The sequence below is a fragment of the Ascaphus truei genome, chromosome 6, assembly GCF_040206685.1.
Source record: "Ascaphus truei isolate aAscTru1 chromosome 6, aAscTru1.hap1, whole genome shotgun sequence".
NCBI classification, from domain to species: Eukaryota; Metazoa; Chordata; class Amphibia; order Anura; family Ascaphidae; genus Ascaphus; species Ascaphus truei.
Window position 1 is genome coordinate 65948436 of NC_134488.1, and position 23080 is coordinate 65971515.

At 48.0% G+C, this 23080-nt stretch overlaps 1 long non-coding RNA gene across 1 annotated transcript in view; it reads left to right on the forward strand.

The window, feature by feature from the left end:
* Positions 1-22744, forward strand: part of LOC142497187 (uncharacterized) — a 113723-nt gene extending 90979 nt beyond the window's left edge. The window contains exons 2-3 of the long non-coding RNA XR_012802197.1: positions 130-202; positions 21828-22744. This is a non-coding gene — a long non-coding RNA (uncharacterized LOC142497187). The remainder of the gene's footprint in view (positions 1-129; positions 203-21827) is intronic.
* The last annotated feature ends 336 nt before the right edge of the window (positions 22745-23080 follow it).

Here is a 23080-nt window from a genome sequence, read left to right on the forward strand (position 1 = left end):
GGATGAGAGAATAGTAGAGAAATGTTATTATACCGTATATACTGCTCCAGTCTCCTTTCACTGCATTCAAACCTTTCGTGACAGTTTTTGGCTGTGTGATCACTCAATATTGTATTCTCTTTGTTGCAGGTTACGGTGGTGAAAGAGAGAGACATCATTCTTTGCAAAAGAAGATACGCAGGTAGTCGGTTTACCAAGAAAGGTAAATGTGCTAACTAACTTAATCTCTATATTTAAATAAACCGCCGAAATGTTGTGTCCATTGTTACTCATGGGAGGACTGTTTTTCAGTATGTATTGTCAAGAAATTGACAGAATTCAGTTGTATCACAACAGCCCTTGGTGGTATCCCTGACATCTGAAAAAAATCAAAGAAAATCATAAACACTAAAACATTATGCCCATCGTGCTTCTTAATTCTTATTTCTTAAGAGGAGTGACACAGGGTGCTGTGCTATAATGTACGTGGATTAATATATTATTTTGGCATTTACTGGGAGGTTTCGTATAAAGGGTGCTTAATTAGCAAATTAATCAGGAGACAATGATAAGAAATGTAATGGCTTGAGCCAACCCAATAATGTACATAAGAATAGAGCTCACAGGGTCTGTAGTTAGGGCCGCTGACAGATTTCCCAGGGCCCAGGACTAGAGTTACGTCCGCCCCCCCCCCGTGTCGGTAGTTTTGCGAGCCCCCCTCATTTAACACCTCACGAGTCCCCTCTATTTCCCCCTCTCTTCCCATGTCTTTCTCTCCCTTCCGTCACACATATACTTATCTCCCTGCATCTCACTCTTACTCCCTCTTTTCCTCACTCACTCCCTCCCCCCTCTTTCCTCTCACTCGCCCCCACCTTCTGTCAATTTCCCCTCTCTCACTCAATCCCCCCCACAAAATATATACCGACCCCCCCATTCCATATTAAAAAGACTCCCACTCCCTCCATTCCATATTAAAAAAACCTCCACTCCCCCCATTCATATTAAAAGACCCCCACACCCCCATTCCATATTAAAAAGACCCTCCCCTTTACATATTATCTTCACCCTTACCATATTTACACCGCACTTATCTAAGATCTGACTTCAAAAAACTGTTCATGGTCTCAAGGTTCAGCAAAGTATCCGGCCGCTCCTCCTTCTCTTACCGTGCACCCCTAAACTTTGGAGACTCTCACATTCGCTACCGGTCTAAGTTCTTTCAAAACTAAAGCCGTCTCACATTTGAATCTGAACTGTTACATACGCCTATAATATATATTATCTTTTACTGTGCATGCAATGTCTTGTATATTATGTATACCCTGTTCACTTATGTAACTATGTATTTGTAACCATGTATTATTTGTCATCTTAACTCTATGCCCAGGACATACTTGAAAACGAGACGTAACTCTCAATGTACTACAGTACTTCCTGGTAAAACATTTTATAAATAAAATATTAAAAAGACCCCCACCCCCCTCCAATACATATTTAAAAGACCCCTACTTCCCCCAATACATATTAAAAAGACCTCCACTCCCTCCCAAAACATATAAAAAAAAACACTCCCGCCCAATACATATAAAAAGACCCCCACCCCACCCAATACATATAAAAAAGACCCCCACTCCCCCCAATACATATAAACATACCCCCACTCCCCAATACATATAAAAAGACCCACTTGAGAGAGGCAGGTCACACACAGGATGCCTGAATACTGGCCTTCCCTGTTCCTCTTCCCTTTGGGGGAGAGTGAGTGTGCACCTTTCCCCTGATAGAGGATCAGGGAAGAGTAAGGACTGCTGCAGGGGCCCTTGGCCCGTAGAGCAGGTCCAGGGACCATCCTACATCTGGACACAACACCATAGACAGCATAAAGCAGAGGCCTGTGGTGACTGAATCGAGCTTAACAGAATAAACCGTTCCAGTGATTATACCTCCTGCCTGGTGTGTGATCTTTCTGGGAAAGGAGAGGGGATTGTGTTCTACCATAGGAGATCGCCTCCATACATCTGGAGCCTGTGGCAGATATGTTACGCCGGTGCTGCCCGCAGACCAGACCCGTCCCCTGAGCTGAAGGGGGAAGTGGTAATACACGCACCCGCAGCAAAGGGAGCGTGTCCGGAGTGTGGTATGAAGCGTTGCCAGGCCAGGTGTAGTAAGGTAGACAATACTTGCCGGTACCGGTTGTAGAGATAGAGTGAAGGATGCCTCGCCAAAGTCAGGGAGTGGAGAGTGGAGATAGGTCGTTGTCCAAGCCGTGTTCAAGGGGTTACCAGAGTGAGCGTTGTCCAAGGAGTGCCGAGATCGAGAGCCAGAGGGGGTAGTCGTACGAGCCGCGTCAGAACCTGTGAAAACACTGAGAGAATCCTGAAGTACTTCCATACAGAGATTATGTCGAGCAAAGACTGAGAGCAGAGAGAAGCTAGATAAAGCAGGAAGGTCCAATTAGGAACGGAGGCGGGACAGGAAGAGCTACAGGGAGACACTGCAGATTGGTGCAGGCATAACAGGCCAGGTGAGTCTTGTTGGTAACCTGAGTATGCCCGTGCAGTGTGCGGGGGTGGAGCCTGAGGTCCGGGGGACGGGAAGAAGAGTGTGCAGACTGAGCGTGCTCCGTAACTCGTGTACGCGTGTGAACCGAGCCAGTGGATGATGCAGGTGTGCGTGCAGGTGTGCGTGCAGGTGTGCGTGCAGGAGGGAGTGGGCGTGCCCGGTGCTGAGCAGAGGAATCGCCAAGGGGAGTGATCCCGCGACGGCGGCAGGGGCGAGGAGCCGTGGAGGCCGGTAAGGCAGGTTTGTTTTGTGTGTCCAGGGACTCCCTGCGGGAAGGGGGTGCTCTGTGTGGGGAGCGTGGAGAACGCCGATTCCTGACAGTACCCCCCTCTTCAAGAACGGCCTCAGGATGGTCCAAGAACGGTTTCTCTGGAAACTTTTTCCTGAAGGACTTAAGAAGGGCCGGGGCATGAATGTCCTTTGAAGGTACCCAGGATCTCTCTTCAGGGCCAAAGCCCTTCCACTGCACCAAGAATTGGAGCTGACCCCTGGATAGGCGAGAATCCAAAAGAGAGTGAACTTCATATTCCTCGTTATTTTGTATAGTAATGGGATCCGGTTTATGAGTCTGATCCGGAAAGAAGTTACTGGAGATAAATGGTTTTAAGAGGGACACATGAAAGACATTGGGAATCTTCATACTGGGTGGTAGTTGGAGCCGGAATGCCACGGGATTGATTTGTTCGCAAATAGGGAAGGGACCCAGGAACTTAGGTGCCAGTTTAGGAGATGGTACCTTGAGGTGGATATTCTTAGAGGAGAGCCATACCAAATCCCCTGGTTTGTAACTGGGCGCCGAACGACGACGACGATCGGCCTGTAGTTTCGATCTGCGGGAGGAGTTGACAAGGGTAGACTGAATCCTGGACCATGCGGTTTGGAGGGAAGAAATGCGTTCATCTACGGCTGGTACTCCAGAAGGGATGTTGGGGATGGGAAGACAGGGAGGATGGAACCCATAATTTATAAAGAAGGGCGACTCCCGGGTGGACTTGTTTTTGGCAGAATTGACGGCATACTCTGCCCAAGAGAGGAGTTGAGCCCAATCATCCTGGAAATTGGATATGAAACATCTCAGATACTTCTCCAGGGATTGATTGATTCTCTCCGTTTGTCCATTGGACTGAGGATGATAGGCGGAAGAGAAAGAAGAAGAGATGCCCAATCTCTTCGTGAAAGCTCTCCAAAATTTGGATACGAACTGAGAACCTCTGTCAGAAACAATGGACGAAGGGATCCCATGAATCTGGAAAATCTGCTCCGTAAAGATATCAGCAAGGGCGGGGGAGGTGGGTAATCCTTTAAGTGGAATGAAATGGGACATCTTCGAGAACCTGTCCACGACCACCAAGATAGTATTCATTCCTCTGGACCTGGGCAACTCCACGATGAAGTCCATTGAAATGTGGGACCAGGGGCGGTCAGGAACTGGAAGGGGTAACAGAAAACCCTGAGGCTTTTGACGGAGAGTCTTGCTTTGAGCGCACGTGGGGCAGGCGCAGGTAAACTCCAGAATATCTTGAGACATCCTTGGCCACCAGAAATTCCGACGAATGAGATCAGTAATCTTCTTAAAACCTGGATGACCTGCAGATTTAGAGGAGTGACCCCAAGACAGGACCTCTGGAACAAATTTGGAAGGGACAAAGAGTTTGTTGTCGGGAACGACCAAGTCCTTGGGAATGCGTCTCTGGGAGTGCAAAATCTTGTCAAGATTCTTGAAAGAAGACGTAGCGAGAATCTTCTCATGCGGAAGGATAGTCTCCAAAGATTCCTCTGGCCTCTCTTCAGAAGAATGTATACGGGAGAGTGCATCTGCCTTTACGTTCTTGGTCCCGGGGATATAGGAAAGGTGAAAATCGAATCGAGAAAAAAAAAGAGCCCAACGAGCCTGTCGTGGACCAAGGCGTCGAGCGTTCTCTATGTAAAGAAGGTTCTTGTGGTCCGTGAGAATAGTAAACGGCTCTTTCGACCCTTCCAGCAGGTGTCTCCACTCTTGAAGGGCCATCTTCACGGCCAGAAGTTCCCTGTTACCCACGTCATAGTTCCTCTCGGCAGACGAGAATTTCTTGGAAAAATATGCACAGGGATGTAACTTATCTTGGGGCGTGGGTCTGTGAGAAAGAACGGCACCAGCGCCGCAATCAGAAGCGTCGACCTCCAGGACGAAGGGAAGTTCAATGTTGGGATGACGGAGAATAGGTGCGGATATAAAGGCTTCCTTGAGTTTCTCGAAGGCGGAGATGGCCTCGGATGACCAAGCAGAAGGATCAGCTCCTTTTTTGGTGAGCGCAGTGAGGGGTGCCACAATGGTAGAAAAACTCCGTATAAATTTACGATAGTAATTAGCGAACCCTAAAAAACGTTGTATGGCCTTGAGAGAATTGGGTCTTGGCCATTCAGTGACTGCTTGAAGTTTACCGGAGTCCATCATAAACCCCTCATCGGAAATGATGTACCCCAGGAACGGAGTAGAGGTCTGATGAAAGGTGCACTTCTCCAGTTTGGCGTACAAATGGTGTTCACGGAGACGGGAAAGGACGTAGGAGGTGTGGCGTATATGATCCTTAAGATCTTTGGAAAAAATCAGGATATCATCTAAGTATACAATAACAAAAATATTGAGTACCTTACGAAAGACGTCGTTGATGAAATCCTGGAAGACAGCGGGAGCATTACATAAGCCGAAAGGCATTACCAGATATTCGTAGTGTCCACTACGCGTGTTGAAGGCCGTCTTCCATTCATCCCCCTTCCTGATGCACACCAGGTTATAGGCACCACGTAGATCCAACTTGGAAAAAATCTTGGCCCCCTGTAATTTATCGAACAGTTCGGAAATAAGGGGAAGGGGGTAACGATTTTTAATAGTGATGTGGTTTAAACCCCTGTAGTCGATGCAAGGCCTCAACGACCCGTCCTTTTTCTTGACAAAGAAAAACCCAGCCCCTGCTGGGGAATTGGAGTGACGAATAAAGCCTTTCTTGAGATTCTCCTGGATATATTCATCCATAGCGTGAGATTCTGGTAACGACAAGGGGTAGGTCTTGGACTTGGGTAGGGAGTAACCTGGAACTAGATCGATCGGACAATCGTAAGTCGTGTGTGGCGGCAAGAGGTCTGACTGTACCTTATTGAAAACGTCCCGGAATTGATGGTAAACGGAAGGTAGAATAACTTCGGGAACGGAGCTATTGGCCAGCAGTTGATGAGTCTCGCCTGACCTCGGCCTCCAGGAAATGGGAGCAGAGGAAGTCCAGTCAATGAGAGGATTGTTAAGCTGTAGCCAAGGAAGACCAAGGGTGATGGGTATCCCAGGAGCTTGAATGGCATTGAGAACTAAGATCTCCTTGTGGAGATGTGAGGACAAAAGCAAGGGAGCCGTCTCTAAGGAGATGTGGGCTGGGGTAAGAGGACGTCCATCGATACCGACGAGTGCGATGGGAACCTTCTTTCTCACGAGTGGTATGCGGTTTAACCTGGCGAATTCAAGTTCCACGAAGTTTCCTCCAGCTCCTGAGTCAATGAAAGCGGCGGTAGAAGTCTTGAACTTATCGCCTGAAAGGGAGACTGGAAATGTAAGTTTCTTAGGGAGTTCACCTTTAGAAAGGGAACGTGGAGACATTACACCCAGAGAGAGCCTGTAACAGGGGAGTAATCCCTGTTCAAGTAATGTGCCTTTAATCTGGCAGTGTGGTGGTTAACTGCTCGTAGTCAATTAATAAACACCACCTGCCTGATTGCTTACAAAAGCCTGTCTGTTGAGACAGGAAGTGACTCCTTAGCTCTGACTGAGAGCTGACCTTTGGAGAGACAGAGGAGTGTTCTTGAGACTCCCAGGAGAGTCTGACCAAGAGAACACACATCTCTGGAGCTGACCGGTCTTGAGCTCTGCCCAGCATAGCTGATTGCAAGACACCAAATAAGACTTCTAAACCTGGATGCTGATATTTTCTGTGCATGCACGGGTGCGGTTCCAGGAGAGCAGAGAAGCTTACTCTACAGCAAGAAACAGATAAGACTTTCATAATTAAGAGACTGCTTATATCTGCTTATTTCATGCTATATGTTTTGGGGCTGCGAGACATGCTTGACTTATGGAGTTGTGAATTAATTGCATGGTATTTTCACTAGAGATACTCCCAAGTGAATAGAAGCTTTGTTCCCCCCCCCTGTGTTTGGATGATTTCCTGATGAAAAGGAAAAGGCACAATAAAGCCTATTATAATTTCACCTTATAAAGTCTCCAATTGTGTACCTCTGTGAACGTCCGTCTACAGAGCCCCTGTGTACTCACTGGGTGTTCCCGTTTCCCGGACACAGTGGACACTCCTGAACCAGATGTTCCATGGATCCGCAGTAGAAACACAATCCCCCGGCGTGGCGGAACTGCCGTATCGGTGTGCGGATGCGTTGTACCCCCAATTGCATTGGCTCTGGCAATTCCAGTGCAGGACGAAGAGGTATGGTAGCACTTGGGGGAGCAGGAGTGTTGCTGGGAGTACTGGAGAACGAAACTTGAAAGTTATGGAAGCGGGTGCGCTGACGCTCAGAGCGGCGTACCTGGATACGTTGATCCACTCGGACAGCCAAATCAATGAGGACCTCCAATTGATCCGGCCTGGATTGGCGAGAGAGTTCGTCCTTGATGGGATCTGCCAGGCCTTGCCAGAATACGGAGATGAGAGCCTCTTGTCCCCAGTTAGTCTCAGCTGCTAGAGTCCGGAATTCCACAGCATACTATGTCACCATTCGCCGTCCCTGAGTGATCTGGAGGAGAGAAACAGATGCCATCTCCCGACGAACGGGAGAATCGAATACTCGTTGAAACTCGGCTTTAAATGCCGGGTAATCTTGGGTAAGGTCAGAACGTCGCTCCCAAACCGGGGAAGCCCAAGCCAGGGCGCTGCCAGTGAGGAGGTTATAAATGTAGGCTACCTTCTTGCGATCAGTATTGTAGAGATGGGGGGCCATTTCAAACTGCACCTCACACTGGTTTAGGAAACCCCTACAATCTTGCGGTTCACCTGCATAAGGCTTGGGGGGAGGAATCCTTACATCTGAGCTGCTAACTGCGCTTGCGGAGTGGGGGCTTACATCTGGCGGGGTCGCGGGCGGTACCCTGTCTGAGAGTACTGCAACCTGATTTGTAAGTGCCACAACTTGATCCGCCATGGCCTGGTTTTGCTGAAGCAGATTGGAGAGAAACTGTTGAAGTTCGGTCTGGTCTGCGTCTTGTGGGCTCGACATAATGTTACGCCGGTGCTGCCCGCAGACCAGACCCGTCCCATGAGCTGAAGGGGGAAGTGGTAATACACGCACCCGCAGCAAAGGGAGCGTGTCCGGAGTGTGGTAAAGCGTTGCCAGGCCAGGTGTAGTAAGGTAGACAATACTTGCCGGTACCGGTTGTAGAGATAGAGTGAAGGATGCCTTGCCGAAGTCAGGGAGTGGAGAGTGGAGATAGGTCGTTGTCCAAGCCGTGTTCAAGGGGTTACCAGAGTGAGCGTTGTCCAAGGAGTGCTGAGATCGAGAGCCAGAGGGGGTAGTCGTACGAGCCGCGTCAGAACCTGTGAAAACACTGAGAGAATCCTGAAGTACTTCCATACAGAGACTATGTCGAGCAAAGATTGAGAGCAGAGAGGAGCTAGATAAAGCAGGAAGGTCCAGTTAGGAACGGAGGCGGGACAGGAAGAGCTACAGGGAGACACTGCAGATTGGTGCAGGCATAACAGGCCAGGTGAGTCTTGTTGGTAACCTGAGTATGCCCATGCACTGTGCGGGGGCGGAGCCTGAGGTCCGGGGGACGGGAAGAAGAGTGTGCAGACTGAGCGTGCTCCATAACTCGTGTACGCGCGTGAACCGAGCCAGTGCATGGTGCAGGTGTGCGTGCAGGTGTGCGTGCAGGAGGGCGTGGGCACGCCCGGTGCTGAGCAGAGGAATCGCCAAGGGGAGTGATCCCACGACGGCGGCAGGGGTGAGGAGCCGTGGAGGCCGGTAAGGCAGGTTTGTTTTGTGTGTCCAGGGGCTCCCTGCGGGAAGGGGGTGCTCTGTGTGGGGAGCGTGGAGAACGCCGATTCCTGACAAGATGGAAGCGCTGTACCACTAGAGATCTATGTCGGGTATGTACCACAGAAACTTGTCCTGTGTCCCCACAAACATCGGCGGACGACTCAGCACTCCTGCTTACCAACAGGTTGCATGCACCACACACGCTGTAATGTCAGAATCTCCCATCAGGTGGGGGAAACACTGTTACACATATAAAAAAGTAGACTTACCTTGGGGATGGTCAGGCCGGGCCCGGTGGCTGTGGGGGTCCAGCGGCCGGCGTTGCAAGTTGGGGCCGATTTCTGGTCAGGCCAGCTCTCCATCAGCTGCAGGCCTCCTCACTCTGTGTCCCACGCACCGCCAGAGGTTAGAAGCTTGGCGTGGGAAACATAGTGAGGAAAAGGCTTGCATTTGATGGAGAGCCGGGGCCCGGCCACTACCGGCAGCCGGGTCTGGCCAGAAGTCGGGGCCAATTGCAGCGCTGGCCGCAGGGCCCCCCTGCAGTCACCGGCCCCGGGACTATTTGGTGCTTTGGCCCCTTCTGCCCCCCCCCCCTTCCCCCCTGTTGGTAGTATAGAGGGATCTCTTGTAAAAGGTTCATAATTCATGTTGGTGGCTTTTTTTTAATATGCATTTGTATAAAGCTAAGAGCATCCTTGTTATACTTCCCCACTAAGTCCATAATGACACTGCCTCTGCATCCAGTCTTCATTAATCCCTTAACATAAGAAGCAAGATGTAAAAGTGGTTATGTGACATCCTTTATTTCATTAAAGGCCATTTGCTTAACTCCAATTATACCCCACTGTAAAAACATGGTGATTTACGCAGATCTAGGAGTTCTTAACTTCGCCCTTTTAAGTGGGAGGTTAGGTAGCCAGATACAGATTAGACATTGGCAGAAAATGAGATGCTGGAAACCTTGTCACCTCATAACGGTTCATCCTTCTGCTGCTGGAAAGTACAGGGGCATTGAGCGAAATATCCTAGCAGCAAAACAGGGTGTACAAATTAGCACTCAATTTATCAAAGAAAAGGTATCCTGGTCAAAGCAACCATTTTTTTTTTGTATTTTAATGATAAATCAAGAGCAATGTTATTACCACTTCCCCCCCCCCCATTCTGCAGCAGGGACAGTGTTTGACAGATGACCTTGAAATGTTTTTTTTTCTGTAACTTCCATCTTTATTATTTAATTATCACCCACATGGTAGCTCTGTAGCACTGTCTTTATCTTCACAGTACAACATGCAGCCGCCTGCATCATTCACTGGCTGCAATCCCTTCAAATTTCAAATCTGGAGAAGCGAGTTTGATTTCTTTGTTCAACGTAAATCAGCGTCCCAGACTTTAGGCTTTCAATTACAGCTCTGGCATTGTTTATAAATCAAAATGATACCGGTTAAGAGAAAGTGGTCTCCAGGGACACATACTGCCCTGGCTGAGAATGAAGGCTGGTTAAGCTGTGAAGGAAGGAGAGAGAGATAGAAATACAAGGAACGAGGCAGAGATGGGCACTGCAAGGAGGTCTGGTTATAAAGCTGCAACGATCCACACTAACAGAATCCTTTTAATTATGAGTCTCTAAGGCTGCGGCCATGCTGCCGCTAACCGCGCTGACCGTGCGGTGCTTGGCGAGGTTACTTCTCGCAATTCAAATTTTTACGTCCCCGCTCACATGGTATGGGCACGCTCATGCGCACACACGCTCACCCATGCTTGGCGCTTACATAAACAAAAAAAACTGTCTTTGAACAGCGCTCAGCTTGCCTGCAATGCCCCCTCGCCCCCGCGTGCGCTTGCGAAATAGCTAGGACACCTGGCGCTCATGCTTGGAGAGCTGGTGATGTCATTGCTCTCCAAGCATGAGCGCAGTCAGCGGGGCTGCAGCCTAAGGGCCTTATACAATACGCTTGGAATTGGACGTTCGCTGTTAGCCCCTGAAAACTCTTTTTTTACTTCAACAGTTATTTCTCTGGCTGATAACGCCCTGAACGGTTGCTTTGGACTATACTGAATTGTTCCCTAAGTCCGTTTATTAAAGTGCTTTGCTGTTACTTTTTTTCTGTTTGCATTAGCTTGCAATTTATAGAGTGTCATTGGGATGGAGTTAGTGAGGAGTTTAAAGACGCGCATATTATATTGAGATGTGTAAAATTCTGCATCATTTCTTCTAGTGTCTTTATGTAGTGCAATGGAAGAGCGTGGGACCTCTATAACTGCCGTGCTACCCCCACAAAATCTCACACCCTCCCTGGGGGTGCGCCCCCAGTTTTCACCCCCCTGGTTTAGCTCACACTGCTAGTGCTGTGGCCTAGAAAAGTAGTAGTTGTGAGTTCTAGTCCTGTTGGGTCTGACACCATTCCAGTCATTAGGTTGGTACCTTAAACTTAGTTATCAACTCTATATAGTTGGTATGGAAATCCTTTTAGGAAATGTGGGATGGGACTCATTTAAATATAGTTTGCATAGCCATTATCTCCCAGGCAGATACGTCAGGTGAGCGCCTTTATCAGTACAGGCATATCTCTCTAATGTATTTGGAGGAACGTTTGGGGGTATATATATATATATATATATATATATATATATATATAATGTAGAGAGAGAGAGCTTTCTAAATTAGTAAGTGTCTCTAGTTGTATATATATATATCTACACAACTGGAGACACTTACTAATTTAGAAAGCCTTCTCTCTCTATCTGTGCGTGTTCATTTTTTAACAATCCAGCAACGGATTCTTCAAAATCTGTCTGGATTGTATTCAATGACAGACGGATTTTAGTCGGCGGGACAGATTTTGTCAAAACATTCCGTTGAATACCGGGAAACAGATTTGGACTGTTTCGTCTATCCCTACTTCTGGAGTGACCTGTAGTTGGGGGCTGCACATAAAGCCCCCAATGGCCACATGCGGCCCATGAGCCGCCAGTTGCCCACCAATGATGTAGTGTTGTGGCATCTCATGTTGTATTATACTACATAAGACTTTGGTACCATCTAAATATATAGGCAGCAATGCTACCTTGTATTTTTATTGAGCCTTTTGATCCCACAGCAATTTTCCCTCTTTGATGGAATCATGACTGCAGAGAGAAATAGAGTGATTGAGAGAAAGAAAGAGAGAGGAAGATGAGAGAGCGAGAAATAGAGAAAAGATAGAGGAAAGAGAGAGAAAGCAGCAGAGCCTGTCAGCCATAGAACAAACTGGTCTTGATCGTCAGTAGGGCAGTGATGCTAACTAATGATAGTATGTAATACTGTACTATAAAGGAGATGGAATTTTCTTGCAGCCTATTAGCCTGCTGAAAATACAGCAAGACCTAATTCAAACACATTTTAGTGATAAAATGATATTGACTCCAAGTAATTAAAATCATTTCCATATTCAAATAGGGCTGATTGAGGAGAAATTACCTGCCTTAATTGCTTGAAAGAGAATTAAGAAGACTCCTGTGTTAGCGAGAGAGCAAACAAAATCTTGTTTGACCGGTTTGAGATACTTTGCAATATGAAATTAGGCCGAGCACTCTATGGGATACCGGCTAAAGGGGGGAAGCGTGTGTACAAAATAAGGCCGTCTGCAGAGAGAGAAAGAGAGGAGGTACTGTAGGAAAGTGAGGGGGGGCTTAAGTAGAAAAGAGGGATATATCCATATAGGTGCTATTAATTAAAGTGTCCCAGTTGCACAACTGGTGCAAAGGGGCTAGAAAAAAAAAAAGAATCATCTTGCTTTCAATGGGAATATTTTTTTATTGGATACATGGGGTGTAGTTTTATGGACCACTTTTTATCATCCATGTTACAGATTGGAAACTTTCACACATATCCCCAGAAATAAAACACAGCAGGAACAATTGGAGATGTGTATCTAAGGGGTAGATTCAAAGAAGGCCTTCATTATTGCGCTTATAACGATCATTCCTAAAATCGGGAATGGACTTTATTTTTTGTCATTTTAACGGGTGTCCTCAAAGCTAATGAGTCGCAAAAGGGACATCCATTGGCAAAAACGACCATCGTAATATTACTTGTGTAACCTCTCTTTTCTTCAGACGAATCTGTCGCTGAAGTGGGGGGCCTGAGTCATATGGATATATATATATATATATATATATATATATTGCAGTATGCGATACATGTGACGTGGGGCCGAAGCAACTGGAACAACACAACCGTATTGATTTATAACCTGTTTTATACATATATATGAATATTAGCCAAACTGACACCGTGATCCTTAACTGCAGGATCATCTTACACACTACTACACATTTATCATACAGTACATTAGGATCGCTACACGAATGACTATAGCAGGGGGGCACAAACTTTTTTCCCTGCGCCCCCCTGCCGGCGGTCCCCTCACCTCCGCGCCCCCCCTCACCCCCGCTCGCGCGTCATTTGATGACGCGTGTGAGAAGCCGCCGGAGCTAAGTTAGGTTTACAAAGGCCCTGCAGCTCTCCTAACCCTTAATTTAAGTGCATTCGGGAAGCGCGCGGGGCCTTTATAAACCCGCGTCCCCCCACACTCAGTCTCGCGCCCCCCCCCCAGTTTGCGCACCAGTGAGCTATAGAGTGTAGCACTTTCAAGGCACCCAGTCCTGAGGGTACTGGCCTATATTTTAAGGGTGCCGGCACACCCGTTGGAGCTCGTTAGAAGGTGTATGTGTGCTGCACGCCTGTGCTTCGCAAAGTTACTTCGGCACCAATATGTATGCCGTCACCAGGAGGTATCCTCTGCTGTGTATCTCAATCACTCACAACCAGCCCAATTGGCTGGTCTCCGTTGCATGGCTGTCTCTCTCTCTCTCTCTCTCTCTCGCACCAATGGGGTTTCGTCCTGCTTTGCTGAGCTCTGCTGTACGCGCTCATCTAGCTGCGCAGCTCTCCCTCAAAAGTGTCTCCCAAAACGCCTTCAGGGTCTGGCAGGAACTGAACTCAACTGTCATGGGCACCATCTCTTAGCAGTTCCTCTTGCTTAGACCCTCCTCCTTCACCAGCCTTCCTACTGGCTTGCTACAGTCAACTGTCCTGTACAGATGAACCTGCTATGGGGCAGTCAGCCCGTTTTGCTTGTAGGCACAGGAGGTTACACTTGTATGAATGAGGATTATCGTAGCACTGAGACGCGTTCTACAATACACTGCACATGTGCATTGGTAAAACGTCTTATTAGCACGTCAGTTTATGACACGTTACGCATTTGCGTGACCTAGCAGAACGCCCATGAGCATGTTTCAAATTCAAATAAATCAACAATATAAAGTGTTAACAAAAATTACTAAACTAGCGCTAGACCAAATGTGTATATGTGCAGTGCATTAAAGCGTGTGTTAAAGCTGCCTGGTGATTCTACTAAGGGTACAATCTCATGTGAACCCTAAAAACAATATATTGATACAAATGTGGAATTACAATACCTGGCGCATACAAAACGGTAATTACAATACAGTATAATAACAATGAATAATTATAAAGTAAAGGATATGTGACAGTGAAGTGAAGTCCTTTTCCAATGTCTATAAGTGAAATGGACTCTGTCCTCGACTTGGGTAGAATAAAGTCACTCTCATGCAGCAAGTTATATTCCTATTGTGTGAGACAAAAAACAGAGACACCACATTGCGCAGTATTGACTTGACAGCAAATGAAGTTCTCCCTTATATGCCTCTAAGTGAAATGCCCACCTACTAGATATAGAGTGGGTCTCATGCAGTTGAGAGAATCTGTATCCTTGTTTCTTCTGATCCAGACGTTCACAGGTTAACCCGAACCCCACGTGATGGTCCTGTCTCTCCTGGATCCTTGAAGAAACTCTGTCTCTGGAAAGTGCTTTCTCCTTCTGTGCTGATCTCAGATTCCGTGAGTTTTAAAAACAATTCAAACGCCCGACCCGGCTGTTCCACAGCACACCCCAGTCTCTGTCAGCTCCTGCTTCTGGTCGCGTGTGTCTCGCGCTATCCAGACTTGAGCGTGCTGACGTCACTATTCAGTGAACTGACCGGAGAGTGGATGAGAGTCCTGATTGACGTTCGTTTAGGCTCCTTCCTACGCGTTTCGTGACGGGGAACGTCACTTCGTCAGGGGATTGTGGGACAGGGGACAATCCCCTGACGAAGTGACGTTCCCCATCACGAAACGCGTAGGGAGGAGCCTAAACGAACGTCAATCAGGACTCTCATCCACTCTCCGGTCAGTTCACTGAATAGTGACGTCAGCACGCTCAAGTCTGGATAGCGCGAGACACACGCGACCAGAAGCAGGAGCTGACAGAGACTGGGGTGTGCTGTGGGACAGCCGGGTCGGGCGTTTGAATTGTTTTTAAAACTCACGGAATCTGAGATCAGCACAGAAGGAGAAAGCACTTTCCAGAGACAGAGTTTCTTCAAGGATCCAGGAGAGACAGGACCATCACGTGGGGTTCGGGTTAACCTGTGAACGTCTGGATCAGAAGAAACAAGGATACAGATTCTCTCAACTGCATGAGACCCACTCTATATCTAGTAGGTGGGCATTTCACTTAGAGGCATATAAGGTAGGACTTCATTTGCTGTCAAGTCAATACTGCGCAATGTGGTGTCTCTGTTTTTTGTCTCACACCATAGGAATATAACTTGCTGCATGAGAGTGACTTTATTCTACCCAAGTCGAGGACAGAGTCCATTTCACTTATAGACATTGGAAAAGGACTTCACTTCACTGTCACATATCCTTTACTTTATAATTATTCATTGTTATTATACTGTATTGTAATTACCGTTTTGTATGCGCCAGGTATTGTAATTCCACATTTGTATCAATAAATCAACAATATAAACTGAATAACTCAGCCACACAAACAAGTGAGGAGTATTTAGCTAAATGACGTATGTGATGGTAGGGGCAGACGGTCTTCCATAATAAAGGTGAAGCCCGACTGGCTGCCCCAAAACCGTATAAACTGTCTGTCAAGGTGAGCTTATTTCGGCCCGTGTATTTAATATCTGGAGGAGAACAGGGAAGGTAAAATAGCCTGTGTGTAATTGTAACCAATGTATGATATAAAATGCCCTATGTCTGTAAATACCAGTAAAAGCACTTTATTCCCTGTGAAAGCAATTCCCCAGGTTTAGTGAGCCAGCATTGTACTGTAATGTGATTTTGTGGAAGCCCTGTAAATGTAAATTGTGTTGTGTGACTTTAAGTATCATTTCTATGGAAGGAGACTCAGTAATTCACTTAGCTGTGCTGTTCCATAGAAATGATAGGATCGGGACAAAGGTTGAGGGCAGCTGGGTGCCAGGACATATATGGTGAGCAGTGAAAGGCAGCCGATCAGATCTGGGAGTAAGGCTCTCAGCGGAGTAGAGCCCATTGTATTCCACAGACTCTGAAGTGCCTACCCAGCGGGAGGTATAGGATTGGCTAATAGAATCAGTTGCCGGGTCTGAGCCCCACAGGCACTGTTTCTCTTGGCCAGTTTCATATTCCCCGCTTTCCAAGCAGTCCCATCCTCGCACACGGTCTTGAGGACCTAAGCCCCCGCCTCCCCCCCCCCTCTGATAGGTGCAGCCTGGCGAGCCTCCGTCGAACCCTCGCCTGGGATTGGCTGTTAGCTACACCTTAGTGCTGTGATTGGCTAACGGCTCCTGCTCAACGTTAAAAATAGCTCACGGGAGCTATGTAATGAGCCGGGCAGCACAGCAATGTAGATTCATTTTACGGAGACAAGCTAGTGGGATTCTGAGAGAGATCCTATGTGCTTGATGGAGCTGCAACTGGCGGCAGATTCAAAGATGCTATTGGGCGAATAGCACTTTGGATACCAGGATATCAAGGGGACAGGGTAAGCCAACTGAAGCAGGTGCCCTGTACCTAGCGAGACTAGAGTCTCCACCGCCTCCCCCCGGGTCCCAAGTTGGTGAGTATATGTCATAACTTTGTATTTTGTGTATTTGCTGGCATTTTCAGAATAAACTCTGTTTATTCAATTACTTTTGTCCCGTGCTTGGTGATAGTGATCCAGGAAGGTTTTGGTGTTAAAAGTAATGGTCTCCCATGACGAGCTTTTTTCTGGTGACAGCGGTGGGGATTACTAGGGCTCAGTGCTGAAACTTCTTGTGGGAAGGTTTAGCTCAGTCAGTCTAAGACCGCAGGACAAGTAATTCCAAATAGACTGTGCACAGTTTGTATATACTTTTAATTTCCCATTGTTCTACTCCAGTGTTTTTAAACTAGGATTCCCTTGGGTTCCCTGGGCATCCCTAATGGGTTCCCTGTAATTTTCAAACTCACTATTAGAGAGGGTTGGGGTTCCTTTCAATGCATCTGATCTCAGATGTGCTATTAGAGAGGGTTGGGGTTCCTCAGAATTTCACATAGGGTTCCTTAACTGAAAAAAGGTTGAAAACCACTGTACTGGTCAAACGAAATCTATGATGGCCAGTCCAGCAGGACGTTACCAGACCTGGGACCAATTTGCAGTTGTTGCCCGGTGCAAGAGCTATGGGCTGCCGACGGATGGCCGACCCAAGAGGGTCCTTAAAGAGTACTTTGAGTGGCACTCAGCCTGAGGAGAATCTCAACCCTCCCGTGTTTGCCCCAGTAGCCATTCATACTACGGCCAGATATTTGGAGACTCTGGTTGCCACTTTGGGTCCTGACGTGATAGCGGAACAGTGCCTGCGGGTAGCCCAAATAGTGATGGGTCTTGCATGACCCACTATGTCCCCGACCAGGAGTCAAGATTATTGGACCCCCCATGCTGGGATGCCATCTCCAGTAGCTTCCAAACAAAGTGGAAAGAACGGCGGTGCATCTGCTGCTGAAGAGAAACTTTGGCCAAATACTGCCAAGAACTAGGTGCAAAAATTTATTGTAGGCACATTAAAAACAGCAAAAGAACACTATGACGCGTTTCACGTGGCAACCTACGCTTTATCAAAAACGTATTGATAAAGCGTGGGTTGCCACGTGAAACGCGTCATAGTGTTCTTTTGCTGTTTTTAATGTGCCTACAATAAATTTTTGCACCTAGTTCTTGGCAGTATTTGGTCAAAGTTTCTCTTCAGCAGCAGATGCACCGCCGTTCTTTCCTTTTTGTTTGCAGATACTCCTGGGTAGGAGCACGCCGACAGGACCAGGAAATCCCACAAGGTCAGCAGTGAGTAACTTACAATTTGTTACTTCATTTATGTGATCAGTCCACCATTTACCACCCAGATCACCACATAAGATGTACCTATTATTGGCTAGTGGTGTATGTATGGGTTGTGTCTAAGGATTATTACAATTGGACATTTGGATTCCTGTGTTTTATAAACTGTCTATTGACGATAATGAGGATTTATATCAAGGCATAGTCTTCTCCTAGCAAGCATCACGAAGGGTGTACCCCTTTTCCTTCCAGTAGCTTCCAAGAGGGCACGGGAGTCCCAGTCGGGATAAGGCTTGGGGGACTTCCGTTCTTCATCTGAGGAGAAAGATACTCACGTGATTGCGGCTACCTGGAGCCAAAGTCAGGCAGTTGCCCTGGCGGAGGTGCCTTTGGTGCCACCGCCACCCTTACTCACCACTCGCCTGCATTTGGAGCCATTATGTACTGGGCTCCCCAAGGAGACCAGGTGACCAGGCAGGTAAGCCAGATGCAGACCAACCTTGGTTCAGATCTCAGTCCCGACCCACCTTGTGACCCTTCCCCTGACGGAGTGACTGAGGGCGAATGGCCGGAGCTCAGTGAGTGATCCCAGGAAATGGTGCGGGCAGACCCTGATCTGGAGGGCATGAGACCTCGGGTGGCTGAGTCTGCCTCCAAGATCATGGCCGATCGGTTCCCTGGACCCTGTGAGCTTTGTAACTGGAAACCAGACCCAGTTGCTCCAACCAGACTAGTGACAGAGAGGGGCCAGTTAATGACTCCCTGGGTAGTTGGGGAACAGAGCTTAAAGGGGGATAAGGAGATCCTACTGTCGCAACATTAGGGGGTTCCTCACACCAGAGCTCGGCTAGCACAAACATGCTGTGGGCTGAAGGCATCCCAAGAGGCATCGGCGTTCGGCCATGCCTGGAATGTCTGCCAGCTAGCAGGAAGGCCGGGGGACAGTGTCCCGCCACCGGGACTAGGTGTGCACTCCCAGCAAGAGGTTGAGAGTGGATCAGCGGTGATGGTTTTCTATAGCCCACCACTGAGAGATCAGGAGTGCCAGACTCTGCCCGATGTTCTGGTAGAAGCCAGGGGAGAAGGCTCAGTGGGGCAGGGGGAGATAAGTCCCCAGCTCATATGATCCCCAGTGGGAGTGGATGCAAGAGGTGTTAGGCAGAGATGGGGTTATGGCAACAGAAGAGCAAAGTGGGACCCAGTGTGCTGTTTGCCAGGGTCGACACCGGGGATCACCAGCCCCTCCACACGACTATGTGCAGTGTCACTGTGGAGGAGGAGAGGATTGAGGGGGAGATCAGGAAGGTGCAGCGATACAACCGGGATTTGATGACCCATTACAGCGCCCTGACCAAACCCCTGACTGAGGTGATTGAGCAGCGGCTGATGGTACTGGCAGACTGGTCCCCCGATTGCGGGGCAGCGTTTCTGGCTCTGCGAACATGCCTGGCTACAGTTGAACCTAAGGGGACCTAACAACCCTACATGACTGGGAAACCCTCCCCAGTCATCGTGGATCACAGCCCTTGGAGTGGTTACACAGGGTGGCGGGGGGAGACTGGGATGTTGCTGCGGTGGTGCCTAGCCCTTCAGAACTTTGACTTTAAAAAGGGCAAGGAGCTCGGCAACACGGGCAGCCTCCCCTGACAGGACAACCCCACTGACCTAAAGACTTCGAGAATGTCCAGATGCAGTGTGAACCGTCTGTGGCTCAAGGCTAATTACACAATAAACTGTGTCTGCTTTGGACGTGAGTGTTTGAAGCGGAGCATATGGAGATTGTGCCTGATCAGACGCATATAGCGTGAGGGGAGTAACTGAGTGCAGACCCGTTCCTGTATGTGGATATGGCTGCAATGTGCATAGTGTGATCGGTATGGAGTAATGATACACACAATAAATACCGTAGCTTCCCCTTCTCTCGGCGTGGCGGAGCACCTAAAGAGGTTACCGTTATCCCTCAATTGCGTGGCCACGATCCGGATGAACAGTAGATGAGTAGGTGATCGATGCTGCTTCTGCTCCTGTATACTCAGACTCACCAGGAAGTGGTTAAAATGAAAAAACTTTATTCAGCTACATAAATAGATACTCTGACAGACAAACTAAAGACCTCCTCCCACGTGTTTCAAACAAGACCGCTCTTTCTCATCTCTTCTCATTGATCACCTACTCATCTTCAAGAATGCCCAGGCTTGAGGAGCCACCTGATGGGGTGGTTGCTCCAGAGTCTGCTTCTTGAGGGCGGAGATGTGACGGTAGGGGCAGCCAGTCTTCCATAATAAAGGCGACTATATTTTCTAGTGCTAAAATGTTATTGTGACAGGAGCTTTGTGACAGGCTATTAATAATACACACCCAAAAATATAACTGGGTTGAACCGGACGATACTTAGATATGATAAAATATAATTTATTCCTTGATAAAGGTGAACACACGAGATATACAAATAACAGGCAAAATATGGACACTTACTTAAAGGTTAGGACAAGAAAACCATCAGGATACAGGATGGGCCATTTCTTCCAGAATTCAGTTTCAGATGTTGGCATCACAGCAATACATGCAGATCATGAATGAAGACATTTGAGTAAGGGCTGACTCTGACTTAAATACCATGTCAAACTCATCTCTTAACCCTAGATGCCGAGTTGGCTAGAAAAAATCTCTTTGAAGCAGATTTTAGCTTCCATTGTAAGTGTGAAGTATCACACTTAAAAACACTCAGCCCCTTTGTTCTTCCCCCCAGTATAAACAATTAGGGCAGTTACCTTTTGATCACCGGGCTATGTTAATTCTTGCAGGATGCTCTTCCTGCCTATTACCATAGCAGAGGGGGGTCTGCATTTTCAGAACAGATCCAAAATCCCATATACACTGTAAATAACTTTATAACTTCAGTTCAGTAGTACTCACTGGCACGTGAGACATATTAATACATTCCGGCATGCATGACGCTCCCAATGAGACTAAATATTACCGTGTAATACTATAATTAAGAGAGATATTAATATCTGGCTCTTAGTATCTGTTAAACCTCAGGTGTCTGTAATCATTATTTGCGGATCAGTCCCACGAATACACATACTGCTGCGGCCGAGTTTATTCGAGCATTTGCCCGTTCTCGGCCGCAGCAGTACCTGGCGCGCGCCGGAGGGTGCCGGGCGCGCGCCGAAGCAGCGGAAGAGCACCCTCCGAACGGGGCGCTCTCCCTCCCGCTGCCGGGTCCGCCGGGTCCCCCTGAACTCCCTGCCGCCGTCCCCCACATCGCGGGACACCAGGGCTCCCTCGGGGAGCCCTGGACGCGCGTGCAGGGGGCGCTGGCACCCGATGACGCGTGACCGCGCATCGGTGACGCGCGGCACGCCGAGGGAGTGGGGCTAGCAAGCCGGGGCATCCCCCGGCTTGCGGAACTAGCCCTGCTCGAATAAATCGTGTCGGTAGTGTATGTAGCTTTTAGCACGTTCAGCCGGGGACATCTCATAATATTCTTATATTTAATAAGGTCACTCATTCTGTAGCCCCACTCCTAAATCAGAGACGTTTGGCCAGTCTACCAAATGGAGTGTCTGGCAGGATACTATGGTTTGTAAGTGTGAGTTATAACACTCACAACCCACTCCAGCTTCATGCAAACAGGTAGAGTGGCTGAGCCTTTGATCAGGGGCTGCTTCCTAAACATTTGGTCGCTCTCCTGACCATTTTCATTCCTTAGTAGGCAGGCATCTTTGAGGGTAACTTAAACAAAGGGCTAGAATCACTGTTTTAACATTAACCCTTTCCCTCCCGCATCAACCCTAGTGTATGTGTGGGTGCAAACACCAGGATAACACAATACATTTACACAGGGGAATAAACATTTGGATATTGAAGCAAGGCAAAACACATTACTGGACCTCAGTCCAGTTAACCCCTTGCTTCCCTGATGAGAGTAGAGGGTGGCCAAATGGGGGTGTAACCCCTTTAATCCCGGGCCAAATCCTCTCTCTCGTCACAATTATCTCAATAAAGAAACATGTTAAAAAATGAAGCAAATCTATCCAAATGTGCTTGCATGTATAAATGTATTTGATGATATGATGTATTTTTTTTCAGGCCCATGACGCAGACAGCCAGAGGCTGAGGCTGCACAGTCAGTGCCCGAGGCTGTAGAGCTCCTAAATTAGGAAGAGGACATTATGACATTAATGAAAAAAGTGGAGGTCACATCCACTGCTCCAGCTATCTCAGAGGCCCCCATAGCTGCAGCCCCAGCTGTCCCTGCTGCACCCCCAGCTGCTGTCCCAGCTGCACCTATAGCTGCACCCCAGCTGTCCCAGCTGCACTTCACGCTGCACCTGTAGCTGCACCCCCAGCTGTCACAGCTGCACCTATAGCTGCACCCCAACTGTCCCAGCTGCACCCCAACTGTCCCAGATGCGCTTGTAGCTGCACCCATAGGTACACAAGCTGCTGTTACAGCTCCAGTTTTACCCAAGCGCGGAAGATCTGCAGCTGTGTCAGAGGAAACTCTATTGGGCCATCAGGTGGAGCTGCTGGAGATGCAGCGCTGCAGCTTTATGATCCTCATGACCCAGCTTGGCCAAATTGAGGCCACGACTTGGCGGATGGAGTTGAGCTCCCACTGCATGGAGCAAGCAGTCCGCTGCTGGGAGCAAGCCGCACAGCATAACCACTGCATCACTATACGCACCATACACCAGCACAGCAGTGATATGATAAATAGTACTGCCCAGATAACCACTTGCCTCAATGGGCTCACATGCGTTATACAGCAGGGCTTGGATAGCATACGAGCACCTCCCATGCTGACAATACCCGGTGCCTCCACTGACATGTTGGCCACATCAGGGCTGTCCTCCTACACACCCTGAGTTGCCCACACCATCAACAGCGGGTGCGGGTCATTGAGGTGTGGCAAATTTCATGCCAGGGGGCCGAGTGACCCTGGCAGCCAGTTGATATATTTGTAATTTGATTTTGTATATATTGTTAAATTGTTTTTATTTTTCTTGTTACACACAGTGAATTATCTGAGTGTGAGTAAAATTGCATTTCCCAACTTCTGTCTTTTGGTGATTATATGCACCTGTAGACACATTATTATACACCCACACTTAATATCAGGTCCATCTGTTTATGTGTTTCAGACATTCATTTGTTCCACTCATATATATCTTTGTATTACACATGTCATGAAAAGGTTATGTCCTACATAACGCAATGATAATCAGGGTCTGTATGTGAGTTATGACAGCTTTTGGAAGGTCTTAAATATCATGACATTATTCCCATGTGCCAACAAGAACGATGTTCATGAACGATGAGGATCTTGTTGTAAACTGCTC